General features: G+C 44.5%; 1 long non-coding RNA gene across 1 annotated transcript in view; it reads right to left on the bottom strand.

Moving 5' to 3' along the window:
• Positions 1–16,675: 16,675 nt before the first annotated feature.
• LOC135902857 (uncharacterized) overlaps positions 16,676–25,360 on the bottom strand; it is a 49,423-nt gene continuing 40,738 nt past the window's right edge. Inside the window, exons 4-5 of the long non-coding RNA XR_010564630.1 lie at positions 24,037–24,114; positions 16,676–16,969 (exon numbers count right to left, since the gene is read on the bottom strand). This is a non-coding gene — a long non-coding RNA (uncharacterized lncRNA). The remainder of the gene's footprint in view (positions 16,970–24,036; positions 24,115–25,360) is intronic.

The following is a 25,360-nucleotide window of genomic DNA, read 5'->3' as shown; positions in this document are numbered from 1 at the left end:
AGAAAGTTTGTGTGTTTGGATTTTAGGTGCGTTTCCTGTAAACACAGCACTTTTGGATTGTGTTGGTGGATGATTCCCTGCAGATCATCAAGGTTTCTAAGAAGACCTCTGTGTGGGACCTCTCCTGACTGGCCTGTAGAGGAGCTCAGACTTGCTTGGGGAGCATCCCGGCCCCGTATTTTCCAGGTACATCTGTGTTTGATCTACAGGCTCCTGTAAGCCTAATTCAACAGCTTCCCTTCCTCCGGTGCACCAGATTGCGATGTCATGAGTGTAGAGCGTATGACTGATCCCTTCTATGTTGGACAGCCTTTGCGATAGTTTCTTCATGGCAATGTTAAAAAGCAGTGGTGAGACTACCGCTCCTAGTGGCGTGCCTCTGGGGCCCAAACTGAAATTGTCGGACTTGAGACCACCGATTTTGAGCCTGGCCTTGCAATCACGGATCAACGAGCATATGTATCTGTGGAAGGCGACTCCCAAATTGAGCTTCGAGATCGAGTTCAGATTCTGAGCATTGGATGCATTGTCAAAGGCCTTCTCCAAGTCTAAGCCTTGAATGCCTCTTATATCTCTTGTGGTGTTGTCAATGATTTTACTCTTGATGAGCTTCATCACGTCTTGCATTGACAGGGCCGGACGAAAACCAGTCATGTTGTACGGAAACAATCCTTGTTTCTTGACATGTTCAATCCTTGACATGTTCTGCTGCTTTCCCCACGCTGGACGTAACAGAAATGGGTCTGAGGTTTAAGAGACTTGGGAGTCTTCTAGGCTTTGGATGAGGATGCCCGAGGCCATTTTCCAGTACTCCGGGACGACCCCTCGTTCCCATATTGCATTAATCTCCTCTGTCAAGCATTCTATTGAGCAGTCGTTGAGGTTTTTGAGGGCCCGGTTAGGGATGCCATCAGGACCAGGGGCCGACCTGCCACTTCTATTCTGGAGAGCTTCCCTTCGCATGCCTTGAAGGGGTTATCTAGCTCGGTGCAAGATGAGCCGTTGTAGGGGGGATAGTCTTCGTCACTCGAGTTGCCGAGTGGCAGATTCTTGCCAGCGAGTTTGACGAGTACGGTGTGCTATGTCTCTGATTGTGATGCCTGGCGTAGAACCTTAGCTATTACTTGTCTTTAGTTTGACTTGGTATTGCTCTCATCGAGCAGATGTTTGAGTAGGTTCCATTTAGCTCCAACTCTCATCTGGCCGTCCGAGGAATTGTAGACCTCATCCCACTGTTGTATGCTCAAGGTTTGGCAGTGATATCCTATAGTTTTGTTGAGCTCATCAATCTTTTTTCGGAGCCTTCGGTTGAGTTTCTGCCCTTACATCTCTTCAACAGTGACGTTTTAGCTTCTAAAGGATGAGCGAGGCGGCTATCCATGCTGTCCACCTCCAGTGCAGTCTGGACTTTATTTGTGCCCGCACTGATATCATCTTTTGACTGTTCAGCCCACTGCTCTAGGCTAAGTGCTGAGTCATGTGTTCGTGCTCGCTCTTCACTAAGCTTTCGAAAGTAATCTCAATCTGAAATAGTGAACTCTCTGAGGTCACCGCTTCTCACGTTGACGGAGGTGGCCAGGATATTGTGATAAGAACAACAGTCGTAGGAATAATAGCTAGCGATGTGAGTGATGTGGCCATTTTTCCAGTTAGTACATGACCCTCGATGCCGCTATGGCTAGGTCCCCAGCATATTACTACTTGTCTATGTGATAAAAACCGGTTGCATAAGAGTGAGTAAAGCTTAACAAAAACAGCATTTCTATACTTTTGCAAAGACATTAACGCTTTACAAGACTTAACGAGTCTGTGAATATGATTGCTCTGTAAAGAGTTATTTTCTTTACCTGTTATACCACAGAAATTACTGCACAAGCTCCTGCAGTGAAGATACTTGTTAGCGGGTTCAATGCGTCAAGTTTAGGAAAAGAGGGACCTACAGTGGGGTAAGGTACGCCAGCACATGATTTTGACGCGTCTGTCTAGAATCACAGCAGTAGTACCTCGATTGAAGTTCACGGAAATACACAGCGATTTCGAGCTCAGGAGCGTGCTTTGTGGCCTCTACAAAGGATACATCACATTCCATCACCTGCCACTCCCAGGGCGGTAATAGCTTATCTGGAGGCATTAGACGATGTTCGAGAATCAGGCCATCCATTTCTTCGCAGCTCTCTTACACGCAGTGAGAAATGTAGTCTCATAGATGGTGTATTACGAAAACGTGTTGCACACGTCAAGTCGTTACGGTTGTGGAACACGGATGTTCCTGATTGGAGTGCACTTTGAGAAAATATGTGCAGCTGATGTATGCTTTCTGAAAATGGAGTGACCGCTGATCTGACTCTACGTATACGCTTTCGACAGGGCTATTTCTAAATGCGCCAGTCGCCAGACGGATACCGAGATGGAGGATGGGACCTAGCATTTTTAGCGAGCTCGGGGCGGCAGAATGACATACCACGGCACCATAGTCCGATCGTGAATCGAATTAATCTCCTGTAAAGGTTCAATAAACACTTCCTGTCATTGTCCCATGTTGTGTGCGATAGAATTTAAAGTAAGTTCATTGTGTCAAGACATCTCCTTTAAGGTATTTGGTGTGGGGAATGAAAGAAAAACCGGAGTCAAGTATAAGACCTATGAATTTATGTGCTTTGCTTATTTGTTGCCCATATATGTCGACAGTAGAATCAGCAGCAAGCCCTCTCTTCTTGGTGAAACGAATACAGGAGTTTTTGTTGGGGTTTACCTTGAACCCGTTCTCGTCTTCCCACTTAGAAACTTTTTTCAAGCACTGTTGTACCTGTCTCTGACAGATTGTTAGGTCGCAGGATTTCAAACCTATTTGTATGTCGTCCACGTGGACGGAATAAAAAATAGATGGTGATACTTACGTATGAAGCGTGTTCATTTTAACGACCAAGTATGTGCAACTCCGCATGCCTTCCTGGGGTACTCCAGTTTCCTGTATGAATGCGCGCGACAGTGCATCCATCTATTTTCTCGTGGAATCTACGATTGTGTAGGTAGCTTTGTATAAAGTTTAACATAGTGCCGCGGATGCCCAGAGTCGACAGGTCGCACAGTATTGTATTATTTGTGTCTCGATTATGATAAATGTGTTTTGTGCTATGTGTTCATTAGACGGAGATTAGCTCACTGGCCCTTTCCAGGCCACGTGACGCGAGGTTTGCCTTTTTTGGAGCGCTCGCGAAAGTCTCGCCACTCCTTAGGAGCTGGTAGCGCCGTCTGGCTGGTAGCTGTATTTGACCTAAAGGCCTCGGCACTTTGGACCAGACCTTTAAGGCCACCGGCCCGGAGGTAGATGGCCCCTTATGCTGGGGTGGCGGAGCAGCGCTAGCTGCAAATGCCGGGGGACAGACGGCGTGATTACCCACTCACTGCGTGTGGGCCGGACAGCCGCCTGAAGGCGTTGTGTCGCTGTCCCTTGACGTGTCACATATGCAATGGTGTTCTTTGGCAGGAAGGATACCCGCCTGCGTACCTCCTTGCAATTTATGCCTTCTTTGAGTTTAATTGTAACAATTTCGTTTTCTTTTTTCCAGGATGGGCAAGACCGTGACTACACGGCGTGCTCCCCACCACTGTTTACACAGTGGAGAGAGTTCTCACATGATTGAGAGGTGTGTTCTTTGCACATGTTTGGCGGCCTCGGAAGCTCTGTGAAATGTGGCCGATGGAAGCGCAGAGGGCTTCTTCCAGCGCTGACAGGGCTCACCAGCGGCGACGCGACACCACACGGAGCGTGCGAAACTGAGCCAAAACAAACTGGCGTGCACGGTTGTATGTGTGCGAGACACCGAAGTGCCAGTCCATGGGAGTGTTCTGAAGTTGGCGGAGCACATTCGAACGCAGGTGTTATGAGATAACGACCCGTGGGGACCAAAATTATTCCTGTATAATCTCCCCTTGGTGAGAAGAGACAACCGGAGACAGGGCTCACAAGGCGTGGACTTCAGTCGGTCGATGAGGGCGCTTATTGAAGGATCGCGGCGTTGCTCATTGCCAATTTTAGGTAACTGTGAGAGAGAAAACGTAAGCGATGGTGTCCACATTTGCCAGTTCTTCCACGGGTAGTGGGACAAACAATTTGGAAGCATCCAGTCTTAGACCCGATGGAGGAAGTTCATTCTCGTATAGTATACGAGAATATAGTCGCGATATGGTCTGATATGCAACAATCCTCGACTGTGAAGGGCTCGACCTGATCATCCTGGAGAGCGCTAATTTCAGCTAATGACTTGCGAGAAATTGACATGGGGAAGGCAGCTGCGGTTGCCAGTAATTGTCAGCAGATGGGCGGAACAGTAACACCATGTGTAAGCATAACGGACGGAATTAGTGCGACCATGTAATTGCCGACAGGTACGGCTGGTGCGGAAAAGGAGTCGACGTGTAGCACAGATTTGTAAGTGCTATTATGAAAAATGCTCGTGTGGAAGATGATGAAATTTTTCTTTACCTTACTCGGAAGCAATGTTATCGGGAAGATTGTCCTACAAGGGAATGGCGGTAGGGAGTGCGAAAAAGTTGAAAGCATGTGTCGTACCGCACAGGCGTGCAAAACTTATGTGGTTATTTATTCGGCGAGACGTGTTTGAGCCGATAAGGATGTGCAGTGTGGATTGTGTGGCATTATAAGCATACTTGTGAAACAAGCATAACCGAGCGATATTACGGCGAAGAACTAAAGGCGGGAGGGAATGATCGAGTTTGATTTGCTTTACGCTGGAGTGGTAGCTATAATTACGTGAAATGAAACGGGCAGCTCCGTTCTGGACTGACTCAAGCATGTCGATTAAGTAGGTAGGATGTGGGGACCAAATAGATGATGCACACTCGAGCTTGCACGAACGAATGTCTGATAGACCAATTTGCGGATGTTGGAAGGTCAATTATCCAGATTACCACGTAGGTAACCTAATGTCCTTCAAGGTTTTGCGCAGATCGCTGCAATGCGGTCTGTCCAGAAGAGGTTTTCGGTTAGGGGAAACCCGAAACATTTATATGACACTGTATGTAACAATTCTTTATTACTGACTTTTTATGAAAAATGAGAGTTCTCACGCTTACGACTGAAAGAAATGATCTGACATTTTGATATATTTAAAGCCAATAACCAGGTGTCACACGAATTATGAATTAGGCTAAGATAATTTTGAAGGGCCAGGTAGTCGTCAGTACTGTTAATTGATCTGTAAACAATGCAGTCGTCAGCGAAAATACGTAAGCGAGAAGAAGCAATAAGTGGCAAATCGTTTATGTAAGTTAGGAAGAGTAAAGGGCCCAGAACGCTGCCCTGAGGCACCCGGGAAGTAACGTAAGAAGAAGACGAAGCAATGTTGTTAACTACTGTGAACTGTTGGCGATTGAAAAGAAAATGACGAAGCCATGACAGATTGAAAGAAACAATTCGAAGTGCAGTTAATTTTGTAATAAGGCGACAGTAGGCTACATGATCAAATGCTTTGGAAAAGTCAAGGAAAATGCGATGGGTCTGCTGGTTATTGTTCATGTTAAGGCGCAGGTCAGTCGTGAATTCAAGTAACTGTGTCTCACATGATTATCTTTCCTGAAACTATGTTCATTATGAAAAAAGACATTTTTAGACTGTATGTGATTATAAATATGAGAAGCAATTATATGTTCGAGCATCTTGCAGCAAATGCAGGTCAATGAAATTGAACAGTAATTTTTCGGGGAGATTTTATTCCCAGTGTTAATTAAGGGTATGATTTTGGATATTTTCCTGTCAGTGGGCAGCTGTCGAGACGACAAAGACTGCTTGAATACATGGTACAGTATGTTACTGGATATAGCAATGGTATTTTTAATATCTTGGAACTAATACTATCAGCATCAGATGAAGTATATAACTTGAGTTTATTATTAAGACATGCACTTGCCTCCACCGAGATTTGAATAGTTTCCATGAATTGCCAGTCATAATCAGCAACATCAGGTACATTGGTACGATTCTTGCGTTTGAAAATCGATGAAAAAAAACGTATCAAAAGCAAAGGGGCTTTCATTATTAAAAAGAGGAGTATTTTTATCACTACGTAAGGCTATCCGGTTAGAGTAGCGGTCTGGTGATATAACTCGGCACAAATTTTTTTCGGATTCGAATGTAAGACAGAAGGTAGTTCTGTGGAGAAATATTTGTTTAGCTGCTGCTAAGGCAGAACAGTACGTTTTTAAGGAAAGCCTGTACCTTTCCCAAACAGGAACATTATTGATGCGTTTAGCGGTATTGTACAGACGTTTATTTTTATTCTTGAGCTTACGTAGGGCATTATTAAACCAAGGATTAGATTTGTAATTTGTTATCGAGGTCAACGGGATATATTTGTTAATTATAGCAGACATTTTATTCTTCAAACATACCCGGTTATCTTCCACCGAGCGATTATGAAAAGAAGGAAGTAGCGTGCGGTTGAAAAATACTTCAAGTTCATTGTTTATTTTAGAGTAGTTTGCTTTGTTATAATCGCCTATTACTTTATTTGAGATTCCTGAAAAGGGTAGTGGAACACTCATTGTTAGTTGAAGTAGGTCGTTATCACTAAAGCCGTTTAGATGAATTACGGAGTCAATCGTGTCGGGAGTGGTGGTGAGTATAAAGTCTAGAATGTTGGTACCACGGGTTGGTTTGTTAACGACCTGGAACAGTTTAAGATCCAACGTTCCGTTAAGAAAATCCACTGACGTTCGACAAGATGATGATAGATTATGCCAATGTATGAGCGGAAAGTTAAAATCCACGAATAAATAAAGACAATACGCTGGACAGTGTTCGAGGGCCGTGGTTATGCTACTGCGTAGTTCTCTAACGAAAGAAGTGCTGTAGTCAGGCGAACAGTAACAGGCACCTGCCAGTAGTCTGGCCGTATGTATTATTACTTCAACCCACACAATTTCAAGATATGAGTTCGAGTCGATAATCAGAGAAGATAATGATTTTCTAACACCGAGAAGAACGCCATCGCCTCTTGCTAATTCGATCTTTGCGGCACATATTATAACAATGGTTATCAGGAAGAATTTAATCGTCTGTAATGCCAGGATTGAGCCAAGTTTCAGTAAGAGCAAGAATATTTGATTCGTTATGGTTATGCAGAGAGCAGACTATTTCGCGCTTGGGCATGATGCTCCGTATGTTTGCGTAAGATAATGTCAACGAAGACCCAGTGATAGGTAGCTATGGCTGTGGACGAGCCCGTGTGCAAGTGCCTATGTCTAGCTATCTTTGCGACATGACAACGGTATCAGTGATATTGTCGTACGTGTAAGTCTGGTTATTTCTAAGTAGCTATTCTACTGACAGTTTAAAAATTGCTTTTTGAGGTTTCGCGAAGTCAAGTAACTTCCTTCTAGCTTGTCGCGTAGCTGGCAATAAATCTTCACTGATTGAATATTCCAAGCCTTTTAATTTGTGCGCAGATTACAAGATGTGTTGCTTGTCTTTAGAAAAGTTAGTTTAGCTGTTATATATCTGTTCTTTCCTTCTTGGTATTTCGCAAGCCTATGTATGCGCTCAAATTGCGATTTGATTTTTGGAATTTGCAGTTTTTCAGAGCACAATTTTATTACTTATTTTTGCAGGGGCGGCCCTGTCCTCTTTAGGATCATCCTCTATCCCGAAAAATAGCTAATTACTTCGTATGAGAGTATTTTCTGCGTCCTAGCCCCTTGGAGTTATTGTTTTCAGCTGATCTGAGACATCACGTAAAATCTAACCTCCTTTTTCCTTCACGCTCGAGTCTACAGCGCATTTTGAGGTAGTGGCTGACTCGGATGCCGCAACCATGACTGTTAGAATGACGAGTTCATTATTGGTGGCAGCTTTTTGTCCTTCGTGCTTTTTAATTCGGCCAAGAGACCCTCTTCTGCGGCCTCTAGTTTCTGTACCGCCGCAAGAGCCGAGGCAAACACATCTGCCTCAGCTTTTGACATGGGACCTGTGTTCGACTCAACGTCGCCAGAGAGCAAGAGGAGCAACTGAAACATTGCAGAGTAGAGTTAACACAGGAGCAAATCAGAGTGCTTTAACACGTCAATCCACTCAACTGGGCACGACACCGCGATAAAAGAGCAGTTGTTACTCCTATTGCACGAAGCCCACCGTACTCAACTAACCTATTAGCAGTTTTATTTAAAATAAATGACAACACGTTAAGTAATAAAAGTAAAAATAGCATTTCTCACATTACGTAGCACGGATACGCGAGAAGACATCAACGCGCCAGTTTCCTCGCCATGACGCAGGGATTAATTGGGCAACCTTGCAGGATTTCATTAACTTTTACAGCGTAGCTCTGAAGGTTCTATTGCAACGGCGACTAGAAGAGGTCACGCGACCATTTGCGACTGGCGACCAAAAAGCTAGTGAAGGCGACGGTACTCACACCGGCAAGCCCGGCTGAGCGCGACCTGCAAGTCGCATTCACTGAAATTGTTGCTCTCAGCGAGAAGTCTACAAGGATTTAAGCAGATCGCGCGCACTTGGCTGGTTTCGCGTTCCGGCAACAGCCATGGATTTCGATTCGAGCGAAGAGGAAGACGTCGTCACTGTGCTGGTGTGCTATTCCGTGGTGTCATCTGTGGCCGCGCGGAAGAGGGAGAGAGAAAGACAACTTTATTAAATGTCCTTACTGGTGTCAAGGGGGGCGGGGGCCGCGAGACTAGAACGGAACCTCCGAAGAAAAAGCGACGCTAGTGCGTGCGCCCGTGCCTCCGTTTACGATACCTGGCCGGTAACGCTAGCCGCCTCCTGCTCGAACTCCGCACGCATGGCGATGAGTATTATCGCGAGCAACTTGTAATTTCTAGTTCGCGTTGCGTGGGGAATGGTACATAATTATTGTGAATATTTTTAATGCTATCTTGCTTCCTGCGAATGCTATCCCGTAAATTCAGCACTTTGCTGGAACTGCTGTGCCCCAGCATTATGAGGCAAGACACCAATTACCAGCCTGTTATCTGCCACAGTGGCGTGGACTTTTTTGTATTTGGTGTGACGCAGGAGGACGCAGGATAAAAACACAGGCTAACGTAACTGTCGGTGCGCCGCTGATTGGTGTAGCACTTTTGTGACCGCGGTCCCGCGACTGAAAAATCGAGCAGCAGGCGACTAGCTTAAAATAGCCGCTTTTCCATAAAAGCGACCACTTGCGACGATTTGCGACTGGTCACTTTTGGACCAACTTGGCGACACAACCACTGCCATTCGCCGGTGTGAATGCACCATTGGCACGTGGGGCTGCGGCGATTGTCGGCGTAACCCAGCGAACGGGCACAATGAAATATAAAAGTGAACGCGAAGCGCAGCAGGGATGAAAGACGCGCGGAGGAAGCCAGAGAGGAGAGTGCAGCAAGGCATGAAGTGGAAAGCGGAGAAGGATATGATGAAAGCATGAGGAGAAAAGTGTAGTGCGGCAACGACGGCTACAAGATGGTGGGGTGGTGTGGCTTGGTCGGGCCTACCACGACAAAAGCTAACATGTTAAAGCTTCAAATGTTACAGAAGAAGGCCATAAGGCATATAACCAATCTAGATTACCTCTCAACAAGAGAACTTACGTGTCGGGATTATAATTATATTCACGTGGAAAATATGTACGGTTACGCATTCTGCGGTCCTGTTACTTCTGTGCTCATTCTTTTAAACAAATTATTAAACACACTGCACGTCTTACTACCAGAGGTGTTACCTCACGAAGAAGAGGCACTGATATCTGACTTGTTCAAAGATGTCGCAATATTAAGAAATTCCAAACGCTTCAATGCACTTTGCCAGAGATTTACGTTAAATACAGCCATGTAAGCAACTTCTCACTGAAGGAACTGGGCTTCTTTTGTGTGAATATGAAATAATTTTGCTTTTCCTGGGTGTACCTTTCTGATTTTATTATAATTTGTATAATACATAGCTAGCAAATCGACATTGTATGCGTATATTATTTCTGTGATATTCCGTTCTTTTAAATCATGGCTATTGTGGTTGTATCGCACCTTTACTACGTATTTTGTGGTGTATATGGATTTTGTTTTCAAAGACATGTAAGCATATGATGTACTGACGTAACATAATTTTTATTTCCTTTTTTTCGTGTATTTGTGTTAAGAAATGGTAAAATAAGCATTTCATTACTTTACGATATTATGTATTATACATTTTAGTTCTTGCTATTCGAACTGCCTTATAAAGGGTTCAAAGGCCCAGTCTAGCTGTACAAAGCAGCTTTCAGCCAATGAAGCTCACCAGAATGTTTCCTTTCTGGGACATAAAATGACTCGATTTGAATAACTTGTTTAGTATGGCAGTAGTAGGTTCGGTCACTGATTGTTACTTCTATGAATCAGATATCAGGCGACAATTTTAAAACAGTGAATAAATTATAATAATTAGGAGCTTAACAGTATGGGTCACTATTGAATAAAAATGTGAAGCTAAGGGTGGGGGGGGAGCGCGTCGAACGAGCATCAACATTATTAATTGCTCTATCTGTCATAAAGGTAAGCTACAAGATACAATGATGAATTTTGAATAGAGCCCTGGTGGCCATCTGTTGAACGTCAGCGCAATGCAGCAGCATAACTGAAAAGGCAGCATATTTTTATGCGATACTTCAAAAGATCGGCTGTATTTCAATAGCTTTCGTTAGCCATGCCGACAGGGTATGTGCTTCTAATAACCTGCACACTTACGTTACGTAGTAGTAAACTTACTGCTGCGGTATAGCAGTGTTTTATTCATCACCAAAACACTGCTATAAATGTAGCAAAAACAGCAACAGACCCATTACGAGAAGTAAGAAGCTCAAAACGACGGTCGCCACTGTAACATTAAGTTTTCTCGAAGCTCAGTTCTTCTTCGTCTCGGAATCATCGTGTCCGCCTTACCGATAAAGTGTTTTAATGCTGCATTGACTCCGCAAAGCCAAGCGAAATCTTGGCGATGTTAGTTATGAAATCGCCTCCGTCAGTGCTATCAAGTCGCCTTCTAAGTTACTAACTGATGCCGTCTACGTATGTCGTCTGACAGGGTGATTACTCGGCAACTTTATTCACATTCTAACTAGCACCGCGACGATGCTTCTGCCGCCCCAAAGTCATGTTATCGAATCGATTGAGGAAGACGACTTTGCATGGAGAAGCGTTAGGGCGAATTCATACTTGCGAGTTGCAGAGGTCGTCTGACCGGCAGTCGCCTGCGACCACACAGCCGCTCGGCAACACCGACGTTCACACTTGGAAGGGCCACCTCAGCGACCTGCAGGTCGTCTTCTCGTTGGAAACAAGCTCTCTTGCGAAGGGTGCCGTTTCAGTTTATCTTTCTTTAAATACAATGAAATGGTAAGAGACAATATACAGACTAGGGTCCCAAAGTCAAAGACTGCAACGTGACCCGAGGTTAATGATAACGATGTAGAGGTGTATTAAACAAGAGCAAGCTAATTAAAAGAAACAAACGCAGTTCACGAAAATGCAACATAGAAAAACAAATTAACGAAAACAAATTGTCCGTGTACAAGCCTATAGTGCATAAAATAAAAAGAAACTATCGATACATACAAATGGCAAATATAGTGTAATAAATGACGTAAACTTAGTTATACATATAAAACAGCTGAAGGGTATGACTAAATATTCAAAGCATGAATATTTTATGCTGATGGGTAAATCATTCCACAGCTTTATAGCAGCGAATGTTGATGCCATTTTTCCATATAATAAACTGTAGGTAGCAGAAAATTGTAGTTACGTCTCCAAACCTGGTATTATTGTTATGAGGTGCCTGGAATCAATCAATTGGTATGAGAGCTGTTTAATAAGTAATTTGTGAAACAATTATTAGATGATGGTTGAACAAGTTCTTTACAACAAGGATTTTATTTTCACATTGCAGTAGCACTTGTGAATAACCCAGCGTTAGTGATAATGCGTATTGCTTGGATTTATAAGTGCTCAATAGACGAAATATGACAGTTATATGTGGTTCCCCAGGAAGGAATGCCATAATTATAGTGACTGTGAATGAAGGCACATTATAATGCTAAGAATGCGTCTTTGAGGAAATATGCTCTTGACTTGAATAATGCTCTAACACCGAACGTAAACTTTTGCTTAATGAAGGTAATGTGTTGAGAAATCTTTTGGTTACAATCTAATTTGATGCCCAAAAATGATACACAGTCGGAGACGGGAATGCAATGATCTCATTGCATTCAGTTATCTCAGGCAAGCCAGGTAGTATTTAAATAATTGAGTTTCTGAAGGATTCATACTTGAATGATTGGACGAACGCCATACAACAATAAGGTCAAGCTCAATGTGTCGTTTGTGGATAAAGGTTGTTAAAGAATTGTCAAGCAACGAGATAGTAGTATCGTCTGCGTATAACAAAGAATGTGCCGATTTACGACACGTGGGTTCGCGCGAGTTAAGACCGTTCGCACGCTTGCGGGCTTTTTGTCTGCAGTGACCACGTCTCTCGCATTCGAGGTCGGTGTGCTCTAGTCGCTCGCTGTTCACGATGTACCACGACGACCTGACTCAAGAGGAGGATGTCATGGTGGTTTTGATGTGCACGGCGGCCTCAATGGCACTTCAAGCGTGTAGGCAATGACTACCGGATGCACAAAGTCTCACGCGCTACTTCCGGGGCATCGCTAATAGGTTTAGCGGTTTGCGACTTGCAGGCGCATGCTGGAAAATCGAGCAGCGTGCGACTGACCCGCGACCATCGCTTTTCGACCAATGCGACTGCCACGTTGAGACCAGAACGGCCGCACGACCTCTGCGACTCGCAAGTGTGAACGGGTCTTTTAGTTCAAGCTTTCGTGAGCTGTTAGCGTACTACCTTGCCTGTGTGCCAGCGCACATATACCGGGTGTTTCTACGAAGCTGTTTAGTATTTTTTAAAATAGCTGTTATCACGATTTTTTTTTAAATATTCACAATAATGGTATAATGTATCCAATATTTTACCTTCATTAATATCCGCTTTCTACGCACACGAATGACGGCTATGGCTGCTACAGTGGAAATTTGATTTTCCCTAGTAATGACTCTTCACTTGATACGCTTAAGCTACAGGTTGTACGAGGGCTGTTTTTTTTTTCAACCTCCGATCGCTCCGTGCAGACGCTACGCGGGCAGCAGAAGGCGGACATGCACTGTAGGCGACTGCACTTATTGCCAACTCCGCCATTGTTGACATTCAGGCGTCAGTCGGCATTGTACTACAGCCACGTAAACGTGGCTGCCATTATTGTTGCTCCCGCCAAGTGTGAATTGCGAAGTGTTATTCGTTTTCTACAGGCTGAAGGCCATGGTGCTGCAGAAATCCATCCGAGAATGAGTCGAGTGTATGGGGAAAACTTCATGAGTGATGGTGTTGTGCGTGAATGGTGTCGAAATATTAAAGATGGACGTAATGATGTGCATGATGAAGGGGGCCAAGGACGCAAATCTGTCGTTTCACATGACCTGGTTCAACGAGTTGACAGAATGGTTAAAGAAAACCGCAGATTCACCATTACTGCTTTATCTACGTAATTTCCAGAAGTTTCAAGGTCTGTTTTGTACTCTATTGTTACTGAACGGTTACTCTACAAAAAACTTTGTGCACGTTGGGTCCCAAGAATGTTGACGGACGGCCACAAAACTCGACGAATGGCGTCAGCTTTGGAGTTCCTTGAGCGTTATCAGGATGAAGGAGACAACCTTTTGAAATCAATCGTGACTGGGGATGAAACCTGGATTCAATACGACACACCGGAAACAAAACGACAATCACAACAATGGATGCATTCAAATTCACCAAACAAACCAAAGAAATTCAAAAAAACCTTCAACAACAGAAAGACCATGGCTACTGTGTTTTGGGATCAACAAGGTGTGTTGCTTGTCGAGTTTATGGAGCCCGGAACCACAATCACTGCAGCTGTTTATTGTGAAACATTACGACGTTTGCGTAGAGCCATTCAGAACAAACGAAGAGGAAAGCTGACCGCTGGAGTTGTTCTGATCCATGACAATGCTCGTCCACACACTGCTGGAGCAACTCAACGGCTTCTCGAACATTTTGGATGGGACATTATCGATCATCCGCCATACAGTCCAGACTTAGCACCCTGTGACTTTCATCTTTTTCCTGGACTGAAGACGTGGCTTGGTGGGAAGCGCTTTCAAACCAATGGTGACCTTCAAACCAACGTCAAGGACTACTTGAATTCATTGGCGGCAACTTTTTTTGAAGAGAGTATTGCAAAGCTTGTCCACAGATATGACAATTGCCTCAATCTCTTCGGTGATTATGTCGAAAAGTAAGCGTAACTGTACTAATCTTTTGGTAATGAAATTATCGTTTTAGATGAACTTGTCTTTTATTTATAGCCTATCGGAGGTTGAAAAAAAAAAGGGCCCTCGTATATACCAGACAACACCAATCTTGCAAAATCATTATCAGTAATCACTCTCAGTGTTTTTCATACTGTTCACCTAACTTCTTGCTTACTCTGACTTTTATCTTGCTCAGACGTGTGCTCACTCGTGACTCAGACTTCTCAGTTTCTAATTATCAGAGTTGAATCACCGTTTAAGTAACATTTTATTTGGTATTCATATAGTTAGAATTTGCAAACAGTCCAGAATCCTGAACTGAACATAATCACTAGGGGTCACCAGTATTTGGATGATGTCTGCTATATATTCAGAAAATGAAGTTTAATTAAATTGATTCATAGAAATGAAAACGAATAAAGACTACCACTGTGATACTAAACAAAGTGATTCATGATCACTACTGACTGAACCCTATCATCGCCTAGTATATTCGAATTCACCTTTTAATCACTTTCGATTTGACATGAATGAATGAATGCATTAATGTTTATTTTGACATAAAAATGCAAAGAATCTCTCTCAAAGAGGCTCTCTGCCAAAGCAATTTGTGATCACGAGTGACTTCAGTCCTACATTCTTCGTGTAAATATAACCAACCGAAGTCTGTATGGCTTCAGTTCATATACATTAAGCTATACTCTATAAAATACGAGAACGCCGAACTAAACGTATCGCAGATCACTAATTACCGGTTTCATCGGACAGCATTGGTATCCAAAGCAATAGTCATTTATGACTTTAGGATTAATATCAATGACAAAGTATATGAATGAAGGCTACTACTGTCAATATAAATAAAGTGATTCGTGATCGCTGGTCACTCAGTACTACAACTCCTAGTTATCATAGTTGAGCGACTCTTTGAACGCAATGCTGTACGAAAGTTAGACTCAGAGTTATCAGTTAGCAATGGGAACCAAAATCTAGATTGTTTTGAGTGCGAATGGTGTATTGACGACGTGCACGAATCAAGACTACCATTCTACGAGTAAAATAAATTATTCATTATGATTGTTAACCTCAGCCTACCAGCTCCCAGCAAGCATCATTGCTGCGTCACTCGTTGTTTTCCATTTAAGTTTAGATTCATGACATTAATGCCATGTAAAACCAAGAAGCTTCGCATGGAAAGTTAGTAACTAGCCGTCACTAATTCGTATATCACTAGTTAGCTGTACTGTGTAATAACTTAGTTAATTACTCAATACTACAATGTAATTACTGACTGGTTACGCGGGTTCAGCTGGAACGTAATATTTATGTTTCTAAATATTTCTATGTACCAAATACACTTTACGATGCGCTAGAACATACAGAAAGATAGCGCGTGCTCCCGGGCTCAGTGCTTTCATATCGAGGGCGGCAATGTGCATCACTGCTTAACATGCAAGTCGATTAGTTTAACATAAGCGACGCGACGTTTTCCGTCAAATTCAACGACGGCCGAATCTTTTGCCCCTCTAGTGCTGCTTTTCCGTATAGTGACCGAGTTAAAAGCACCCTAGGAAAAAAAAAATGTCATCCAGTGGAATAAACCCACGCATACAACATTATAGAGTATAGGCAACTGGAGATCAATTAGGGGATGAGTTATCGCCGGCGCTGCAATCCGCATTTTAAAAATCACCCTATATGTTGTGATCTGGTATAAAACAAATACAGCCAGTTGAATTAAACTAGACGCGACATATAGCGTGAAACCGTTCTCTGGATTCAGTGCCTCAAGTGCCATTTGCGAAAAACGAGGCACTGATCAGAAATCGAATTATTAAAGAAATCCTTCCCATAGAGTTACGTTGGCTGCATTGGCCCACGATCGGCTACGTCGCAGTAGTCTATGTCCCACTATCCTGGACATGGTTACACTGAATGTTCTGTAGAACATGCCTAATCGTGAATGTAAGATTGTTAAGAATAAAATAAGACTGTCGGTTGTGAAGCGCATTCAATTTATGTGTACGTGCGCCAAGCTCAAGCAAGCGAGGGCAATGGTATGAGAGAGCATTGGAAAAATGTAGAAAATCACAGCAGTTATTACGTTTAAAACCAAATTATCACACCGTCGCTACTACCAGAAAAAGGTGTCAGCGGCTATTCAAGGGAACCCATGAAGTAAATGTTGCAGGTAGTCCTCGAGGTAACGTAAAAAAAAGTCTACTATTCCAACGCATAAGAAAAGTAATTCTTGAGAAACACCCTGTTATTAGCTTTTATTTTCTCGTTTCAGCTACGATAAAACAGTTCTTCAGCAGGTGTCGAAAAAAACAATGGAGCGGCCCACTTTGTGCTGCTCAAAAGCGTTATTTCATTTCAAACGATCTCGAAATCTCCGAGGTCTCCCTCTATCCAGTTTACTTGTCTGACCATGATAACTGAAAGAGTTGATAACGAAACCATACTTTGCACTCATCGTCGTAAACTGTGTATACTTTGTCGTGAGGGCACAGGCTTTTATATTCTTTCTGGCAGTTTAAGAAACGTGACGTAATTCCTTTGCTTTCTTCCCAGAAAAGGAGTTCGCATCTTGTGACTCCTAAATAAGGAAACAGAAATGCATAAGCTTTTTGGGAAAATGTCCGTGGTAAGGTAGCAATGAACAAGTAACGAGCAAAGTGATGCGCACATAAGAATGTATGATCCAAAATTTCGCAACAAAGAATGCGCGCTCGTACACAGATTACCGCTTGAAGTAGCGATTCCTTTACACCGAAGTACAATATTGTAATTCGAAGGGGTCACATTCGGTATCAATATTCAAAAATTATCTAAATTTAAGTTAGTAATCGTACGTCATACGTTTACGCTAATATTTGCGCAAGCACGAAATAAAAGTCAGATAAACGTTTTAATTTATATGTCACATCTAAAGGGCTAACTTGTCAGTTATATTTCCAATATGTTTAAAGACCTCTGCCCGGCCAAGATACGTATTTTTTTGCACGATTATGTCAATCCAATACACAAACTTCAAATCAGTCGAAATGCACGCCGTAAAGAAGCCGCCCTGAAATGCCGTAGGCCCGCAACTGCACCATGCGCAAGCTGGCCTATGTTCTTTTTATGTACGTTAAGCTACACTTGATAATGAATTTTATGCAGCTAGGTTTGACCGCCAAGCCAGCGAGACATAAACTGGCGCTACGCCTAGTGCTACACCAAGCCATAAACTTCACCTGAATTTCCTGGAAGTGCATTGAATGCGTAACTCAGGAGCACACTTCGTGACTTCTAAAAAGAATCTGTGACAATCTGAATGTTGTCACTGACGTGGTAGTGGCAACAGCTTCGCTAGAGCCATTCGAAAATTTTTGAAGATTGGGACTGAGGATTGAAAAAGGCCCCATCAGTTAAGGTGGATTACGGAATAGTAGTGCAGTGCATGTAATATTTTTAATAGGTATGTAACAAGGATGTTGGGGGTTAAAGTGCACTTGAAGACAAATTTGAAAATGGTGTTTGTTCTTTAGAGGTGGAAGGCACCGCTGATTCGATTCCATGTGCAGACTTTCAAATTTTGAATGGGTATGTTCTGAAAATGCCGGTGGCAAGCCGGATACCAAGATGGTGGACGGGATCCAGCATTTTTAACGCACTCAGCGCGGCAGAGTGGTATGCCACGGCTGTATAGCCAAACGTGACCAAATAAAGGTTGTTGTACACGTTTAATAAGCAATTTCTATCACTGCCCCATGTTGTGGGAAAGAATGCTCAGTAAGTTCCTTGATTTTAGGCATTTCGCCTCAAGACATTTGATGTGTCGGAATTACTTTCTGTCAGGCACGAGGTCGTAAAAAAGTGGCGGAAACCATTCGAGGATTACAGTCTTGAGTAATGAGATAGCATTGAATCAATATAAAAGTACAGCGAATCGTCCCCATCGAAACGAGTTATGTGTGCGGTGTGTACAGCAGCGGGACTGCTCTTTCGCGCTGTCCTACGAAATCGGCGCCAGAAGGCGCCGCTTCCGCGAAAGCTTCACGTGGCCGCCAATATGCATGGCGCGCTCGTGCGCGCGAGCACTGAGAAAAACTTTATACGACAACTGGGCTCCTTGCCTCGCACTTCTTTCTGGACAAGCTACGCCATCCAGTGGCACTACCAAGAAGTCTGCGCGTGACCTCTGAGAAAAGGAGCGTGTGGCGCCTGCTCTTGCGAATGCTGACAAGTACTCCCGCGCTTGCCGCACACTGAGAGGCACATACCCAATACATTCATAGTGAGCTCCCTAAAGCGTTGGCATGATAGTCATTCATTGAAAAGCGGTCCGTACACAGTGCATTTGTGGCACAGCATCCTAATCCATCGGGCTGCTCTCCTTGAGGAACCTTTGTGAGGTTCGGTCGATTCCGTTCAGTATAGAAGAAACTTAGGGGATTATTTTATCATCGTAGGGTGGAACACTCCCAATGCCACATAACTAGCTACGCAAGTTGTCCCCAAAGACGTCCATTGAAGAGCGGCACACACCTACTGGCCCGTAATCAGTGATCCAAGTTGGCTGAATGAGGTTTATTAAAGACCAGCACAAACCTAAGTACGCATACCCAGTGCTTCAAGTCGGCGTCAAGGTGTTTTGTCGAACATCGGTGCCTTGTTAGTCCTGAATCTACAGTGGCCCATGTTGGTGTGAAAGAGTTTCCTTGAAGAGAGGCGTGTATGTACACGCTGGCACATACTCAGTGACCCAAGTTTATGCAACGCTTCGTTTCGAAACCTAACTGAGCACAGCTGCCCGATGCGTTAACCATAACCCCACGGAATACCCAGAGATCCAGATAGGCGGGAAGACGGTTAGATACTGTAGCGGGCATCGACACCGCAACATGGGGATGCTATGGTCAGAGCTCTCAGTCGGCGCCTTGGTGCCAGCTGAAAAAGAAGGGAAAAATAAAGATGGGCACCGCGTGCATAGGCGCAAGCACGGCACGGCCGGTGTTGTTCTAGAATCCTGCTAAACTGGTCCTCTTGGTGTGGCCCTCCGCTGCGACCCCTCCGTTCCCACATTGGTGATTCGGGAGAACACGCCTTCGACCGAAAGACGCGCTGACATGGCCAACTGGCCGGAGCCCCAGTTCAGCCCACCACTACCACCGTTGTGGCAAAGTTACGTCGGCGCCTGATTCGCGCGGTTGGAGGTTGCTCTGGAGCTGAACATTCCGACGGAATAGTTGAAGTACGGGGTACTCCTACACATCCCGCCGCGTGACCTGCAACTCTGCCTCAGAGTTTCAGTGCCTGCGTGTGCCCCTATGACGAACTAAACAGGCTGTGCTCAAATTTTATGGCACTACGTACTGCCCTCTTCCTGACGAAGAACGTACGCTACGCGATTCCTCCTTGGGCGAATCCTCCCAGGCTACATTACGGCATCTAAAAGCCAGCGAAAGTGACGCAGCTGTAGCAGCGATCACCGTCTCTTCCCTACACTACCCGTCCTCTCCTGCGGCCGAGTCACTGTCGGGGCCCTCCGGCGACAGCTCTGACAAGTCAGACACTGGAGGCTCTGAACAATCGCCGCGCGACGCGTACAGCGCAGGTGGACTAGCACTGCCCTCTCGAAACATGAGCCCCGTGGTTTCTTATATCTGCCACCTCATGCTGTGCTTTGTGTTGCACCCACTCATGAGCCTGGGAAGCCGCAAGCATCAGTTACGACTGCTCGAACTTGCACCGGCCTTCGCCCCTCCGCGTCAGTGTTATCGAACTTCGCCCGACGACTGCTTGCTGGTCGTCTCAAGCGCCACTGGCGTCCAAGACTAGTAACCAGCGTACGAAGGTCCCGCCAACGCAGAACAAACCCTCTTATCGCGGCACATGCGAAGTCCGACGCAGAAGTCTGCGACTTAAGACTAGACGACTGGAAGCGTAGCCGAGAACGTGAAAACGTGTCGTTCGCGATGGCGCACGCCGTCGCGTCATGGCCTACCCATGACATACGTCATAGTCTAGCCGCTGCTGCCGACTTTTTTACCTCGCTCCGTTCACGCATCTTCCCTGACCTGGTACAGAGACCTGGTACCTGCACACTCTTCGCGCAAAGACGCAGGTGTGCAACGCATCAGGTGCAACTCGTCCGGTGCACTACTACTAGCCTCCATCTCCTGAATGTCTTCGCGGAACCATTCGATCCCAAGGGACTCGCACTACCTAGACTGACCACGGACCCTTTCACTAATGTGATCTCACAGTAGCCCCTTTTTCTTGTGAAAAGGCATTAACGTTGCTGGGACTATGTTTAAACCAATTGTTTTGAAGCTAAAATTTGTCCGAGCCTTGCTGCGCACCTCTCCTCCTCCTTCTTCCATTTGGTCCTCGACAGTCGCTGGACCTAGCGCACGCACCATTTTCGTCTTCCCACTACGAACGAGCGAGCTGTAGGTTCCCTTCTTCCTTGGCTCCAATTCCTGTGCAGAATACTTCTGACTGAGTAAAGGCGTCCTATTCCTTGCCATCCCTCGACCAACGAGCAAGTGACAGCCTCCCCTCTTTCTTCCTGCAGTTTCTCCTCGACAGTCGCTGGACCTAGTGCATGCACCATTTTTTTCTTACCATGCGAACGAGCCAGCGGTAGGTTCCCCTCCTCCTTGGCTTAAGTTCCTGTTCAGAACACCATTGACGGAGTATGCGCGCCCTATTCCTCGCCATCCTGCGACGAACGAACAAGCTACAGCCTCCCCTTTGTTCCTCCATTCCTGCCCACTCACTTGACCGAGCGTCGACACCCGCTTGATTGAGCCCACACGTCCTTTTCATCGCTTCGGCAGGCACCACCATTCGAAGCAACTCTTTGGCGCCGATTTGGGGCACTTGGTGTCGCTCGGTCTCTGCTGCTCTTCGATTAAGCTCTTTCATGTCATCTTTGTCCACTGGGCATGTGCGAGAAAGTGTGTGCCGCATTTCAGCGAACATCTTTGCCGACAACTTGGCTACCTATGTATGTGCCACTGCAAATGTGGCGCTCCTCTATGACGGGACAGATACCTTAAATTTCTGCTATGCTGAGCGGAAGCGAACTGACATCACAAAGGTTCCTCAAGCGCAGAAACCAAACAACTTAGCTGGTTGTGCCACAAATTCACTACCTAGGTGCGACTCTTCAATGAACTCCATTCGCGCGAAGGCTTTAGCGAGCGGCGCCATGAATACATTGTGTAAAAAATTATGGGGTTTTACATGCCAAAACCACTTTCTGATTATGAGGCACGCTGTAGTGGAAGACGCCGGAAATTTAGAGCAGCTAGGGTTCTTTAACGTGCACCTAAATCAATGTACACGGGATTTTTCGTAGTTCGCCCCCATCGCAATGCGGCCGCCGTGGCCAGGATTCGATCCCACGACCTCTTGCTGAATGCACTGTGTACATGCCGCTCTTCGATTAATGTCTCGTGAACTTGGGTCACTGAGTGTGCCATTGAGTGTGCGGCAAATGAAGGAATAATTCTCAGTGTTCACAGGCATCGTCGCGCCACGCTTCGCGTATTAGAGGTCACGTGCTGACTTCTCGTCAGCGAGGTCATAACAGCGCCTATTAAAACAAACTAGCCCAATTTTTCGCCTGACAGGTTGCGGCACAACGACGCACAGCGTGTGAAGAAAGAAGCGCGAGAGAAATGTGCGCTTGCTGAATGAGGCTTTGCTCAGCGTTTGCACGCACGAGTGCGCCGTGAATTTCCGATGCCACCCCAGCCTTTGCGGCGGCGGCTCTACATGGCGCAGAGTGTTCGTAGGGAAGTGCGATATAGGAGTGCCGCTGCAGTTCACGTACCTCGCACATTATTGATTTCGGCTGTGGGCAATATGTTGCCTGGATATATTGATTAATTCCTAATGCACTGCTCTTGACAGTTATCGTCAGATGACTTGGGCGAGTTCTTTAATTAAACCGGCATCTATTAGAGGTTACAAGGAAGCCTTCTATAGGCCGTCCTGTCATATTGCAAAGGGTGTCTCCCTAAATAGTATTATGGGTATTCAAGTAGAACACATGGTCGCCAACAAGTCGAAATCAGTTGGTGTTCTAGAAACTCTTTCAAGGGGCGCTTGAATCACTTTACGGGGTGAGTTTCCGAAATTGCTCCGAAAAGTTCCTGAAATTTTTAAAATTCACCTGTTGCAGGTACCATATTTCAAGTACTTGAGCTGAATTGTTCAGTGAGGCGGATAGTACTTGCACGAGAAATAGACACACATAGGGAAATAATTAACACGAATTCAGTAAGAAACTTCCTAATCATTCAGTTTATGGCACCTAACGGAATTTACGAATTCTACAGGTGAGCTTGGAGTGAATTCCCAGAATGTCACCAGCTTGCAGATATGTGTCATCAAACTCGGCGCAAAATATCAACTGTGGTTCTACTTACACGTAAAAAAAGGAACGCCCTTGATGCATAGAGTCACTAAAACAACTGGAGCGCCAATGCTGTTCATCCGACACTTTGGGAAATAATATCTGTATTGAGCTTAAAATATTACTTCCTGTCAGTGTGTGGTAGAGAGCACTACACTGGTAAACGTTGTTGCGGGTTTTTCAGAGTGACTTTATTTAACGGCCATCAATCTGATGCATGAGTTATATGGTCCAAGTTTATTTATTGTCATTAAGAATCATAGTAACCTAATCATAGTGTAACTTGTTGCCGATTAGTGACACGTTATCAATAACAACCAATAGTGAGCGTCTCTGTAGAGTGATCTTGAAAGTAGCATTTTGCTGGCGATGTTCTGTAATGCTTATATGCGGACATTTCCATTACTTTCAGAAACGCTTCAAGTGATTCGTGCGCTTGCTGGTGATTGTTCAGGCCACAAAATATGATACTAGATTGTCGATAAATTTTGCAGAGGTATTGCTTTGTAAGCTGTGTTGGCAAGTCTGTGACACCAGCATTCAAGGAGTTTGTGTTGCGTTATTACAAGCATGTAATAAGAATTATGCGTTGTAACTACACTTCTTTTGGCAAACAGATATTTAATGTTACTCCTTAGAAACAGTGCATTTTCTTAACGGAACAAGGCGCTCAGCGGTCTGCATGAATGTATGTTGGAAAGGAACATCTGAAATGTTGCGCTGTTCGTTATCCATGCTCTCCAGCAATAAAAATAATTGTTGTATTAATTATGTTGCAGATGCACTAATAACGTTATCTTAATTCTGACGAATTTTTTCTAGGTGAAATTTCTGTTACATACCCCTTTCATGGTCACTTAAAGAACTGGGTGTTGTAAGCTTTCTCGTGTTGCTTGAGCATATAGTAAGAGTGGCAAACTCAGGCTGCTTCCTTTTTACATGTGCTCCTGCTGTTTTGTGAATGACTAAGCGAACCACGTCCAACGCCTTAGGACTGTCGTCGCTTGGTAACAGATTATCGCTGTTTTAGGCTAGGGTTATTCCGTTTTCATTCAACGTGCCCAACAGGAACAGATCCTAGAACACATGGTTTATATTGAAAGTGATCTCACATGCACAACGTCAGCAAAATTTTCTACCTTTAGGGGTCAGCAAACCTACTAAGGTGCGGAAAGGGCGACACCATGTCAGTTATTTGCCTGCAAAGCTGAGAACCCAAACATTCGTAAGCAAAATTCAATCTGGCTCACCGTCATTGAATGTGACTACGGCACAGTGCTTATCCGAGTCATGGTATTGAAAAACGTATTGCCTCGACTCAGTTCGTTCTGGAAAACAACATTCACATTGAATTGTAGTTAGTCGGGCACTTAAGCTGAAGAAAAATGTCTTAAGGTTAAACAGGAGCATTTATTTAAAATGACAGATTTAACGGGTCACTGCGACGTGCATAGTCAAAAGCTCCATCATCACCCTATTTGATATTCACTGCGGACAGAAGGCGAACCATATCTTCAAGATAATTGATGGCAAAACGGGGTTAGGCAATTCGTTTTCAGTGCTTCACAAGATCAGAAAGTTAAGCAGTACGATAACGAAAAAAACGCCCGGTCTAGCTGTTCTTTGGCTGCATGCTAAGGGTTGTTTACTGCAACCCGCTGTCCCAAGGCCACAACAATGTAGGACAGGTACGCCTTTACCTGCACGATCATGTACATAAACACGCATGGACAATAAAGACGGGGCCGGGGAGCAATCCAGCCATTCAGGCTGTTTCAACAGTTGTGCACCCAATTCGGTGCAGTTGGGATCCTTACGTGGTGCAAACTTTATTGTGTGAAATTTTTGTAGTGTGAAACTTTCTGTTTCTGAAGCTTTCTGTTTATGTGTTCTGCGTGCGTCAGGGCGTTCAAAACCAATGCAAAATCAAAATCAAAATCAAACAAAACTCAATGCAATAAATCATGTGGATCACTAAATGATCCACGTTATTTATTGCATTGAGTTTTGTCGTCTGAATTTATGGCATATTCATCTCGGGTCACCAACTCATCGTAGAAAGTGTGTGTGTGTTTGTTTATACAAAGATGGACTACTTGTAGGTTTGTGTGCGTTGTTTGGTTTATTAAATATGGACACGGCTCAGTGGAAATCGGTGGTTGTTAAACCGCCGCTCTTTTTGCCTACGCTCCTAGGTTTGGCTTGGCTGCTGCTGGGTTGGTCGTTTTCTCGACGGATATATTTGTGGATATCTGTTTGTATTTTCTTTGCCGCATACATTGTGAGCGGTCCATCACATAAGGATAGAAATGCAGATGCGATCTTTTTTTGTGGATAAACATCAATATGGCAAGGCATGCAGCGTTGCCTACCATGAAATTAAACCCATTTGTACGCATCGCCGTTAGTTGTGTAGCATTTAAATAAATTCCACACAGAAGCTTCGTTTTTACCAGATATCCAACGTGGACATAGGATAGGGATGTTTTTGGTGACATTATTTCTTTTGATTTAGCAGTTCAGTACTCTCACGTAGTGTGTACGAATTCTCGGCCAATCCTCCAGTTATAAATG

The sequence above is a fragment of the Dermacentor albipictus genome, chromosome 1, assembly GCF_038994185.2.
Source record: "Dermacentor albipictus isolate Rhodes 1998 colony chromosome 1, USDA_Dalb.pri_finalv2, whole genome shotgun sequence".
Classification (NCBI taxonomy): domain Eukaryota; kingdom Metazoa; phylum Arthropoda; class Arachnida; order Ixodida; family Ixodidae; genus Dermacentor; species Dermacentor albipictus.
This window is presented reverse-complemented; position numbering and strand designations above follow the sequence as displayed.